Source organism: Aethalodelphis obliquidens, unplaced genomic scaffold, assembly GCF_003676395.1.
Source record: "Aethalodelphis obliquidens isolate GAN/ISIS:26980383/991018 unplaced genomic scaffold, ASM367639v1 scaffold4, whole genome shotgun sequence".
Lineage (NCBI taxonomy): Eukaryota > Metazoa > Chordata > Mammalia > Artiodactyla > Delphinidae > Aethalodelphis > Aethalodelphis obliquidens.
The window spans coordinates 81,734,191-81,747,622 of NW_020837948.1; the positions used below are offsets into that span (position 1 = coordinate 81,734,191).

The 13,432-nt window shown below is 41.1% G+C and overlaps 1 protein-coding gene across 1 annotated transcript in view; it reads left to right on the forward strand.

Moving 5' to 3' along the window:
* The first annotated feature begins 220 nt into the window (after window positions 1–220).
* The window catches only part of SELENOP (selenoprotein P), a 60,207-nt gene continuing 46,995 nt past the window's right edge, over window positions 221–13,432 (forward strand). Inside the window, exon 1 of the mRNA XM_027101183.1 lies at window positions 221–350. The gene's annotated coding sequence lies outside the window, so the exon portion shown is untranslated. The remainder of the gene's footprint in view (window positions 351–13,432) is intronic.

Consider the following 13,432-nt stretch of genomic DNA (forward strand, 5'->3'; position numbering starts at 1 on the left):
ACATTCCCACTAAGAGTGCAGGAGGCTTCCCTTTTCTCCACACCCTCTCCAGCATTTACTGTTTGTAGATTTTTTGATGATGGCCATTCTGACCGGTGTGAGGAGATACCTCATTGTAAGCCTCTTATTTTTAATTTGCTTTTGTCTTTACACTGCCCACAGCCTTAACTGGCCTTTGTGAGAACAGTCTGTTGAAGGCTCTTACTGTATATTCATCGGTAGCCTGTGCTTCACCCCTCCACCTGACTGACCCCTCCAAGAAATGGATTAAACCAGTGGAAGCCCTTCTGATACTTGATTGTGGTTTCCCATCCCATTGGCTTTGAGTTTGATGAGTTTTACTTGCAAAGGTGAGTAGACCAGGGAAAAATGAGGGGTAAATGGGTTTTATCTCTAAAACTAGGGGTGCTGCCTCTCTGCTCAGCCTCTCCCTAGCTTTCTTACCTCCATCTGAACCCAGTGATGCTTGGTACACTGCAGTCATTTACAAAAATTTTCCTTCCATAGAAGCCCAATCACTGTGCAGTTAACAATAATGTTCTCCATTTGTGTCACACTTTACGACTGAAGAAGCATGTTTACGTCTATAATTATTCTAAAGGTTACAACAACCCTACAATGTAAATGTTATCATCCGCATTTTCTATAAAATCTGCAGCATCCATTTATAGTTCAGATGTCGTATTTTAGAATTTTTTGTTTTATTTTCCATATATAACTTTAAACTTTACTTTCAAATTAAAATATTAAAGAAAATTTTAGAAGAAGGGAATGTTCTTCTAATACTTCACTAATTTGCCTAACAATGGAGCCATGAAGTAGCTTCCTCTGATTTGTGAATATAAGATACATATGCATAAAATCAGCAGTTATCACTCGGTATGTGTGATCTAAAAATACTGAATGAGTAAACAGTGTTTAATGTTCACCACTCAGTATTACAGCCAAAGAAGATTAAACTTAGGCATCAAAATGAGAGGGAAATTCAACTCTAAGATGTGATAATCTCATCAGGACAAATTACACTTAAATGCTTCCTATCTAGAGTTCTAGAATTATTCCCAGATCAGTTCTTGGGGTTATAGTTTTCTTTCTAAAGCAAAGTCAGTAGGACTTCATTTGGTTTTATCCAGAATGATTTAACTGAATAGAATGCCGAGTTAAGAATTATTAAAATCTGGACATGCTCATAGAAGCAGGGAGCAGTGGGTGGACTTTTGAAGACAGAGGTCTCTTTAAAACTTCATTTAGGAATGTAACCCCCTGCACCCTCCTTCCTCAGGGCTAGAGTCATCCCCTTTGTTTTAGACGATCCAGTAACCATAACAGATGAATCCACAAAAAACTCTTGTTTATTACCTATTTATGTATTAACATTTTTTATTAAGGTATGATTAACATGTAAAACTCCAAACATATTTAATATATACAACTTGATGTGTTTGGGGATAAGTGTACATTTGTGGAACCATCATCATCAAGTCTATAAGCGTATGTATCACTTCCCAAAGTTTTCTCTCGCCCTCTTTATTATTATTATTATTATCATCATCATTATTTTGGGGGGTGAGAATAGTTTAAGATTTACCTTCTTAGCAAATTTTAAGCATACCATATAGTATTGTTAGCTGTAGGTACTATGCTGTTTAGTAGATCTCAAGAACTTATTTATCTCATATAACTGGAACTCTGTACCCTTTGACCATCACCTCCTCATTTGCCCCCTGCCCCCCCCCCCCCCCCCCCCCCCCCGCAACCACCATTTTACTCTCTGCTTCTGTGAATTTGACTATTTTGCATTCCACAAGTAAGTGAGATCATAGAGCATTTGTCTTTCTGTGTCTGGCTTGTTTCACTTAACATAATGTCCTCCATGTCCATCCATGTTGTCACAGATGGCAGGATTTCATTTTTCTTTTTTTTTTTAAGGCTGAGTAATGTTCCACATATGTAGAATATATAGCACATTTTCTTTATTCATCTGTTGATGGACATTTAGGTTATATCCATATCTTGGTTATTTGGAATAATGCTGCAATGAACATGGGCGTGTATGTGTCTCTTCAATATCCTAATCTGAATTTCTTTACATAAATACCTAGAAGTGGGATTGCTGGATCATATAATAGTTCTATTTTTAATTTTTTGAGGAACATTCATTCTGTTTTCCATTGCTATAAACTTGTCTTTTAGAAAACTGCTTTTGCTGCATTCCATGAGTTTTCATGTGTTGTGCTTCCATTTTTGTTTGTCTCAAGATATTTTTTTTGCTTTTCTTTTGATGTCTTCTTTGATCCATATGTTGTGCAGGAGTATGTTGTTTAATTTTCACAAATTTGTGAATTTTCCAATTTTCCTCCTGTGATTGATTTCTAGTTTCTCAGCATGGTGGTGAGAGAAGATACTTGATAGGATTTCAATCTTAAGTTTGTTAAGACTTGTTTTGTGGCCAGCACATATGATCTAGCTTAGAGAATGTACTGTGTTGCACTTGAGAAGAATGTGTATTCTGCTGCTGTTGGGTAAAATGTTCTTTATGTGTCTGTCAGGTCCATTTGGTCTGTAGTGTTGCTCAAGTCCACTGTTGCCTTATTGATTCTCTGTCCGGATGATCTATCCATTGTTGAAAGTGGGGTATTGAAGTTCCTTACTATTATTGTATTGCTGTGTATTTCTCTCTTCATTTCTGTTAATATTTGCTTCATACATTTAGGTGCTCCTATGTTGGGTACATATGCAGTTACGATTGTTATGCCCTCTTGATGAATTGACCCCTTTATCATTATATAATGACCTTCTTTGTCTCCTGTGACAGTTTTTGACTTAAAGTCTATTTTGTCTGCTATAAGTATAGCCACCCCTCCTCTCTTCTGGTTACCGTTTGTGTAGAATATCTTTATCCATTTCTTTGCTTTCAGCCTATGTGTGTGTCCTTAAAGCTAAAGTCAGTCCCTTATAGGCACATATAGTTGGGCCTTGTTTTTAAAATCCATTCAGCCGTTCTATTCTTTTGGCTGGAGAATTTAATCCATTTGCATTTAAAGTAATTGTTGATAGGTTAAGACTTACTATTGTCATTTTATTAATTATTTTCTGACTATTTGATAGTTCTTTTGTTTCTTCCTCTCTTGCTGTCTTTCTTTGTGATTTGATTTGTTTTTCTGGTGGTATGCTTTTATTCCTTTCTCTATCTTTTGTTCAAATACTACAGGTTTTCCCTTTGTGATTTCCATGAAGCTTATCTAAAACATCTTATAGTTATAACTGTCTTTTTAAAGCTGATAACGTTTATTTTTTAATAGAAATAATTTATAAACTGTAGAGAAAATCCTCAAATATCTTAAACTCCCCCTCTTCCTTATTAAAGGAGTCAAAGAGGTCTGTGTGATGGCTGGTTGGTCATCCAAGCTGGAATTGGGAGGCCCCAGGCTCTCTGATAGACCAGGATAGCTGGAACTGTCTAATATCTTGAGTAGATATGTATGAGCCTAGATATTAGCTAATCGCTGGTCTTCATCTCCATCTTCATCTTAAAAAGGATGTCTCATCTTTGCTCCAAATCATGTGAGTTTTGCCCTTGATTAAAAGATGTGTCACTAGAGTCTATACAGTAGTTGCTCCTTTTCTTGCCAACCTTAAAAGCTCTTCCTAAAGAAGGCAGATTCTTACTCAAGATGGCAAACTGAGGATATATGTTTGTCTCTTTTCATTGCTTCATTAAACTAGTAGCCAACAAATAATTTAAAAAATCAAATAAATAAAAGTAAAGGGACTTCCCTGGTGGTGCAGTGGTTAAGAATCCACCTGCCAATGCAGGGGACACGGGTTCAAGCCCTGGTCCGGGAAGACCCCACATGCTGTGGAGCAACTAAGCCCGTGCACCACAACTACTGAGTCTGCACTCTAGAGCCCGTGAGTCACAACTACTGAGCCCACGTGCCACAACTAGTGAAGCCCACATGTCTAGAGCCCGTGCTCTGCAACAAGAGAAGCCGCCGCAATGAGAAACCCGTGCACCACAACGAAGAGTAACCCCCGCTCGCCGCAACTAGAGAAAGCCCGTGCCCAGCAATGAAGACCCAATGCAGCCATAAATAAATAAATAACTAAATAAATTTTAAAAAATAGATAAGCAACAAGCATATGTAAAAAAAAAAAAAAAAAGTAAAGATAATGGAATGGAGGTATCAATAGATGAGATATTTCAATTACTATTGCAAGTTGGGAAAGATAAGAGGAGGAATTTGCAACCCAAGGTGGGAAAATGCAGTGAAAGAGGGAGTTTTCTGCCATGGCAAACCCCCAAAAGTTGTGACCTTGTTCGCAGGTAGAGAAGGGGGTGCTGAAGCACAGTGTTTACTTAAAAGTCTGCCTATAAAGACCTGTGCCCACTGGCTTCCCATTCCCTCTCTTATGTCTCCATTTGAGAGCAGGTAGCTGTAATTTACATCCTGAATAAAAACTGAGAGGTTTTTTCCCTAAAGAATTTGAGCATGCAAGGAAAACTGGGGGCTACTAACATGTGTGTCAATGCTTTTCAGTTATGTTTTTCTTCTTTTTCTTTTTTTAAAATTTTTATTGGAGTATAGTTGCTTTACAATATTGTGTTAGTTTCTACTGTACAGCAAAGTGAATCAGCTATATGTATACATATATCCCCTCGTTTTTGGATTTCATTCTCATTTAGGTCACCACAGAGCATTGAGTAGATCCTTGTGCTATACCGTTAGGTTCTCATGAGTTATCTATTTTATACATAGTATCAGTAGTGTATATATGTCTATCCCATCTTCCAATTCATCCCCCTGCCCTGCTTTCCCCCCTTGGTGTCCATACATTTGTTCTCTACCTCTGTGTCTTTATTTCTGCCTTGCAAACCGGTTCATCTGTACCATTTTTCTAGATTCCACATATATGCGTTAATATATGATATTTATCTTACTCTGACTTAACTTCACATTGCATGACAGTCTCTAGGTCCATCCACATCTCTACAAATGACCCAATTTCGTTCCTTTTTATGGCTGAGCAATCAGTTATGTTTTTCATCCTTCCTTCTAAAATCTCGTTAATGGATAAACTCTGCTATATATACACAGAGCTTTTACTCAGTCCTCCTATTCAAGAGAAAACTAGTGGTAAAATTATTTCAAAGTTATACTTTTATAGCCAGACAAAATATGAATCATTGTCAACAAAAACGAAGACTTTTCAGACATTCAGTGGCTCAGACATTTTTCTTATGCACCATTTCTGGAGAAGTTACTTGAGGATGTCCTAGAAGGAAATGGATATGAGAAGCATGTAGGCAGCATATGTGGGATATAAGGGAGACTGGAACTCTAGATCAACGAAGAGAGTACTTAGAAACTCTGTGGGGAAAAAAAAAAAACTACATCCTAAAGCCAAGGTCCAAATTTGAAGCAAACAAACAGACAAAAATGCTGATGATTTTTGAGGAATGAATAGCCTGTAAGAAGGGAGAAGCCATTAGATCTAAACTTCAGGGTCATTTGGACGTGAGAGAAGGAATTGCAATCCCAGGACATGGCTTGGCCTTGTAGTGATCAATATTACATAGGCATAACAATATAAGTGTTCCTTATTTGTTTTCAGTTTTTAAAATCAACATGTAGACAAAACACAGATTTAAACATCGTGGAGATGGGCATTGGTTAGGTCTGCTGCCTTGGTCAGCCCTTAGCAAGAAGTCCCTTGGGCAGCAGCAGAACTCTTGAGGGTTCTTAAAAAGAAGAAATCTGACCAGGATGGATAGTAAGTCTGTGTGACAGTCATGGGGAAGTTTCTTTGTCTTGTAGGGAAGGGGCTGGAGTTAGGATATTAATGATGTGCTTCTGGCATTAGCAGGAAATAGAAGCCTGAGTGGGAGGAGATTCAAGACTCCCCTGATCTGGTGGGACCCTCATCCACGTTTTGAGAGATAAGAAAGGCCCTGGGGAGCTGGGTTCTCTCTCCCTTCTGCTGTATACTTTGCCCCAATAGCTGGACCGTACTCTTTATCAGAGACAAGAAAATGTTTATCACAATGAATACATGTCTGAGTATTTTATGTCTGCTATCTATTAACCAATGGGGTATGTGATTCCTCACAATAAAAGTTTCAGGTCAAAAATTAAACATTATTAAGTTACAGTTGTCCTTTTAAGAAATGTACTCGTTACACAAATAATACTTGTTCGTTATAAAATTGGAAAATACGTGTAGAGGAAAAGAAATATTCACTATAATCTAGTCTTGTAGGCTCAGTTGTTTCCACTGCTGTTTGTTGATCATTATTATACGGAGAGCTTGTTAAGAATCCACACTTCTTGTCTCTAATCCAGAACTACTGAGTCGAAGTTCCCAAGTGTGAAGCCTGAGAATCTGTGTTTTAGAAATTCTGGTGCAGCAAGTTCATTGATTTTGTAGATTCTACCACTTTCTCTGTTTGCAAGTAATTTTATTTATTTTTATAAAAATTTGGGCTAATATTGTATATTACAACAGAACCCCAATCCCAGTTAAGCAAAAAGAGTTTACTGGCTCCTGAAAGTTCTAAGGTTGGTTCTGACTTGGAGAACCACTCAATCCAGGGCATCTGCTACCTTTGCCATCTTTAATTTTTTTGGAAGTTAAGGCCCTTCTCTCCCTTAACGACTCTAGGAAGAAAAAGTCCAGGTGTCAAAGGAATGAGGAACTTAAAATTGGTCTGATTCACTTGTTTGGCCTACGCGGTTTGGAGTCAGCACCGCTTGAAACACGTGGAGTTGTTTTCCTATGAGAAAGGGAAATTCTGTTAGTGGAAGAAAGAGGGGATGGACATGGGCTAATCAGACAAAAACCACATTTATGCAGCACACTGCACACTACATACACAGGTTCTGCTTCCTGCTGCTTCCACCTAATATATACTCATCACTTTTTCATGTCATCAAGTATTTGAAAATCGGATATCTGATTACCACTTAATATTCTACTTAATACTAACACTGTATTATTTATCTTTTGCTGCAATACAAATTACCTCAGAATTTAGCAGCTTAAAACAACAAATTTATTATCTCACGCAGTGTCTGAATCTCAGGAACCTTTGAGTGGCTTAGCTGGGTAGTTCTGGCCCAGGGTCTGTCATGAGGTTGCAGTCAAGCTGTCAGCTGGAGCTGCAGCTCTCGAAAACTTGACTGGGATTGGAGACTCCTCTTCCAAGCTCACTCACATGGCCATCGGTTGTAGAGTGATCTAAAAGAGGAGAGAGAAAAGAGGGGAGGGGAGAGAGACAGAGAGACAGAGACAGGGAGACAGATAATGCACCCTCACCTGAACTCTCCCTCCTTCTCTGTCTCACTCTCCCAGATCACTGGTTCCTGCTTTCTGGCATCACCTCTCAGATAAACTCCTTGCACCAAGTGCTTAACTCAAGGTCTGATTTCAAGAGAATACTAAATAAATCAGCAGGGTTTTATAATTATATAGCAATTATCCTGTTGAATTAACTGTGAAGTCCCAGAAAAGACCAAGGATTCTTTGCTATTCTATGAAATATGTGGGACATTGTATACATTCTTTGTCTTATTATGCTTTTGGATTAAGAACCATCATTTCCTCATTTCCTTTACTTAACACATTACAACAGGCTACGTAATAGATGCTAATAGAAAACATTACTTCCCAGATAGGAGTTTTCTGAGCTATGTGTTTCAAAATTCACAAGGGTTTTCCTCCAAGAAAAAGAAAGTAGCTTAGCTCCGCCATATGTAGCATCTTCTCTCTTGAGAAATCAAGGCCTCTAGCTCCTTTGGCAGGCAAGGTCATTAGGGAATGAGATACCGCCATTTAAACAAGAAGGGTTTACCCTGGCTGCGGTCCTCATTGGCCCAGACCTAGAACATGCCAAAGCTACTACTCAGGACAATTTCCAGCTTGCTGATGTGTCAACAAAGTACAAAGAACAATCTGACGTCTCCTGGGCTGACCATGTATCAACCCTTACAAGTTTACATAGAATCCAATTGCTTGAGGAGTGACTTTAGAACAAATCTCAATTACCCTGGGCATATGGGAGAAGGGGAGGGAAGACACCTGTTCCATCAATGCCCTTTGTCCTCTTTGTACATGTCTTTAGAAATTATGGCTATACCTTACTTTATGCAATAGAAATCTACATGAAAAAATTCTGAGTTCGTCAACATGTTATCGCTGTTTAAAGTCACTATGCTTATCTCTAAACGCAAATGGTACACATTAATTATGCACAGATTTTTGTATGTAAAAACTTTTTTAAAATCACTGTAAAAATGGAGGAGAAGGAAGAGGATGTCCATTTACTCGTGCAGAGATGGGATAGTTTCAGATTTAGATTTTATCCTCATTAAAATTCTCAGCATTCAGAAAGGATGCTAGCCAGTCACCCAGAACAGCTGTCAGTTAAAATATTTGTGTCAGAACTAAACTGAAAATACAGTTCCCAAGGGACTTGGTAGAACTGTAATTATAAATTTACTGTGACTCAATGTATATTGAAAGGTTAAGGTGAAATGCATATACAAACGCTAATTTTTAAGCACTGAATATTTTGGTGAAGTGAAAAATCTATCATGTAAGGAACCCCTCTAATTTCTGCTTGGATTTTTAAAATATTGGATTACATGGTAAGTCACTGTTAATACCTCTATTACTGAAATGAATTCACATAATTTTAGCTAAAAGCAAAAAAACCTTGGGAGTCTAGTAAGTGTAGCATTAGAGTAGGCAAGGGAAGATACAGTTTTTAAAATATATATATCTATTTATTTATTTGACTGTGCCGGGTCTTAGTTGCTGCACGAGGGATCTTCATTGCCACATGCGGAATCTTTGTTGTGGTGTGCAGGATCTTTTAGTTGCAGCATGCGGGATCTAGATCCTTGACTAGGGTTCAAACCTGGGTCCCCTGCATTGGGAGTGTGGAGTCGTACCACTGGACCACCAGGGAAGTCCCAAAGATACGTTTTTTTTTTTTTTTGCATGGCTGATCAAAATTTATTTGTGTGTGTGTGTGTGTGTTTTTTTTTTTTTTTTCCCTCGGTACGCGGGCCTCTCACTGTTGTGGCCTCTCCCGTTGTGGAGCACAGGCTCCGGATGCGCAGGCTCAGCGGCCATGGCTCACGGGCCCAGCTGCTCCGCGGCATGTGGGATCTTCCTGGACCGGGGCACGAATCCGTGTCCCCTGCATCGGCAGGCGGACTCTCAACCACTGCGCCACCAGGGAAGCCCCTGTTTTTTTTTTTTTAATCTTTATTGGAGTAGAATTGCTTTATAATGCTGTGTCAGTTCCTGCTGTATAACAGAGTGAATCAGGTATACATATACACATATCCCCATATCCCCTCCCTCTTATGTCTCCCTCCCACCCTCCCTATCCCACCCCTCTAGGTGGTCACAAAGCACTGAGCTTATCTCCCTGTGCTATGCGGCTGCTTCCCACTAGCTATAGGTTTTCCATTTGGTAGTATATATATGTCCACACCACTCTCTCACTTTGTCCCAGCTTCCCCTTCCCCCCTCCCCGTATCCTCAAGTCCATTCTCTATGTCTGCGTCTTTATTCCTGCCCTGCCCCTAGAGTCTGTCCTACAGAGTAAAGTAAGTCTGAAAGAGAAAAGCAAATACTGTATGCTAACACATATATATGGAATCCAAAGATACATTTTTTTTTGAACTACAGTCTTAAAGAAATTTCTCAGACTTTCTTTACTACTTTCAAGGAGTATCTGAAGACCCCAGATTAAGGCTAACTGGTTTAGATCACTTTTCTATTTCTTGGAAGTCTCTCTGGGTCATTTGGTGCCAATCAAGGCTAGGGCCCTGGTAATTCAAAATTATCACCCTTTCAATGCCTGTCTTGTAACCTAAGATCATAAAGTAGTCTCAGAGAGAGGGCCCTGACCATTGGGAGATGAGTTCATAGTTGAGTCCATGCTGGAGGTAACTCTTTACCAGCAGATTCTGCAGAGAAAATGTTTGATTAGCATTTTTAGACTGAAGTTCCCGTTTGTGAGGTCAGAGTTGGCCTGTCTGCTGCTCCTGCCTATGCTGGGGCCTGATCATAAGGCGGCAGTAGGTCATAAGGAAGCTTTTCTTCAAGCCTGAGACAGTAAGTTTTAGTCTTTCCGCTTTTACACTCTCCCTTCCCCCATCTTCCCATGCTCCCACCCGCACCTCCAGCCCCACCATGTACACACCACACACATATTCGGGCCTCTCTCCAGTAGAGGGAAGTAAGACATCAGAAGAGCCCTGAGTGCAGTCCTCAGCTTCTTTCTCTCTCAACACACACACACTCACACTGTTTGTCCTTAGGAGCAGGAATGGACCAAGGACATGGTTTGCTAAGCCCATGTCTACAAAGCGCTTTCTCATTTTTGACATCTAATGATTCCAGATGTGGGTTATACCTTGAGAAGAGCTAAATATTAGAACAAACGTGCTCCCTTCCTTTTCTGATCTTTTCTTTCTCATTGAAAGGGCTAAATGTTGAATTCACAATTTTTATTTTTTTTATTTTTTATTTTTTTTAAAATAGATCTTTATTGGAGTATAATTGCGTCACAATACTCTGTTAGTTTCTGTTGCACAACAAAGCGATTCAGCCATATGCATACACAAGTCCTCATATCCCCTCCCTCTTGAGCCTCCCTCCCAGCCTCCCTATCCCACCCCTCTAGGTCATCACAAAGCACAAACTCTGCAGGCCAGAAGGGAGTGGCAGGATATACTTAAAGTGATGAAAGAGAAAAACCTACAACCAAGTTTATTCTACCCAGCAAGGATCTCACTCAGATTCGATGGAGAAGTCAAAAGCTTTTCAGACAAGCAGAAGCTAAGAGAATTCAGCACCACCAAACCAGCTCTACAACAAACACTAAAGAAACTTCTCTAAGTGCGAAACACAGTTTTTAGAGTGAAGCCAAGGTTATCTTTCTCTAGAACAAACACTCAGATTTTTAAGTAGTTGGCCTTGGTCCTTAAAATTTGAGTTTTCTTTCCTTCCAATCCTCCCTTTAAAAAATATCCATAAGAAAGATTATTTTTGCATTTTGGGTAGTTAAATTTAGGACAATAATAATTCAAAAAACGTGTGACTGTATCTTGGTCAATAGGGCAGCAGCTGGAATTCCAGCATAAAACTCGTCAGTGGGGCAGACGCCATCTTGTTTCAGCAGCTTTTGTTTTGTTTTGTTAGCTCTATGGCTGTTGACAAAGAATCAGTTGCTGTAATTTGATACTGAATAACTTTCAGGGTTAATTTTCTTCATCTTGTCTCTCTTTTTTTTTTTTTTTAAAGTTTGAAGTCATTGTAGGAGGATTATTAGATACGTCATCCCAGTGAGGACGCCGCCGTCCCAGGGATTCTGCTTCCATCCCAAGGACAGCTCTGCTGCACTGTGCCTGTCACTTTCAGTGCTCTTCCTACTGACCCTGAGTCCCCTATGTTCCAAGGTTAAATGCTTGAGAAAGAACGTGATAAAACAGCCTAGAGAAACTTAAAGTTTTGAGCTCTCTGTTCTCTGGCCTTGGACCCAGTTCCCCTGTGGGATCTTGAGTTTAGCGGGCCTCAGAATTGCCAGAGACGTGAAGCTAACCGGCCTTTGCTTTCTCCTTCTCAGAAGAGTCTTCTTTCCCCAGGTTCCTGACCCTCTAGCTTTCTCCAGGAATCTGAAGTTCAGTGACCGATCGCAGCTTAATTAATGATAGTAGTAAGCAGCGCTGAGTATCTCTGGTGTTGAGCGCACGCACTCGCTATGTTAGATACTGTCTCATTTAATCCTCAAGGAAACCAGTGCAGATTATTACGTTAATTTGTGGATGATGAGGCTGAGGTTCAGTGGCTTGTCTAAGATCATTCAGCCATCAGAGCCTGGATTTGACTCCAGACTTTGAAGTGTGTTCCCTGCAGGACACCGTGAGAATGATCACATTTCTCGGGGGCTGCAGGACAAGTACCCGCATGCAGCATAATTAAGAGGCGGCTGAGATACCGCCTTCGATCCAGGCTGTACCATCACTTAGGTGTGTGACTGGGCAAGTCTCCTAACTCTTAGAACACCAGCGTCCTCCTCTACAAGGTGAGGGGTTCAGCCACATCTCAGGCCCCTGCTGTGCCAAGGCTCTGGTGTCCCCCACGTCTAGACACAGGAAGGAAGGCGGCATTGCATCAGTAAGCTCCTGGGCCAGGCGAGGATTAAGTAGTGGAGGGAAGGCTGACCAGGTTTTCCTGCATTCTTGAAGGCTTAGATGCAGGCTGGACTCGGATAACCTGCTCGTGTAGATGAATGATGTGTGCCTGACGCAGGCTGAGACAAGTCTGAGCGAATCTCCAGGGATCGTTGTCCTTTGGGCTCTAGTTGGTGGAGTGAGAGCTGGAGGCCCTGTTCTGAGCCCTCAGGGCACTCCCTCCCTATGTCCTTCTCCTCCCCTTTAGTGCACCTGGCCTTGACCTGAGGTCCCCAGAGGCCTCTGTACCCCTCATGTGGGAGTCGACAATGTCAGGGGCAGGGTGTAGGTGGGGAAGGAAGGAACTGATTGGGATCTGGGCTCCACCCAAATGGATTCCCCTACTTGCCATTGGGAACCAGAGCCTTCTGCTACCTGGAACCTCATGTTCCTGTGCTAATAAGGTCCTCTTCCCACTCTTCCCAGCGCTCCTGGCAGTGCAAGGGACTTACCTGTACCTAAGCTTTCTTTTTTTTAAATTAATTTATTTTTATTTTTGGCTGCGCTGGGTCTTTGTTGCTGGGCGTGGGCTTTCTCTAGTTGCAATGAGCGGGGGCTACTCTTTGTTGCAGTGCATGGGCTTCTCATTACGGTGGCTTCTCTTGTTGCGGAGCATGGGCTCTAGGTGCATGGGCTTCAGTAGTTGTGGCCCACGGGCTCAGTAGCTGTGGCTCATGGGATCTAGAGCGCAGGCTCAGTAATTGTGGCGCACAGGCTTAGTTGCTCCGCGGCATGTGGGATCTTCCCGGCCCAGGGCTCGAACCCGTGTCCCCTGCATTGGCAGGGAGATTCTTAACCACTGCGCCACCAGGAAGTTCTGTACCTAAACTTTCTACATCCATCCATATAACTCACCAAGAAGAACTTTTTCCCAAAGCCTGTGTCCCATGCCTACAGGTTGCTCTCTGAACACCCAAGTAACAATAAAACTGTTACCAAACTAGGTTCATTTGCCCGATGTGCAACAAGCCAGACATTGAGGTGCTGAGGTTTGCAGCAGAGAAAGGGTTTATTCATGAGACAGCCAAGTGGGAAAACGGGAAAACAAATCTCAAATCGGCCTCCCTGAAGGCAAGGAGCTTGGGATATTCATGGGATAAAGCTGAGGTGTGGGGAGTGTGAGGGAAGGTGATTGGAAATAAGAAAAGGTGAGGTAATCATTGTCCTGTGCAGGTGCAACT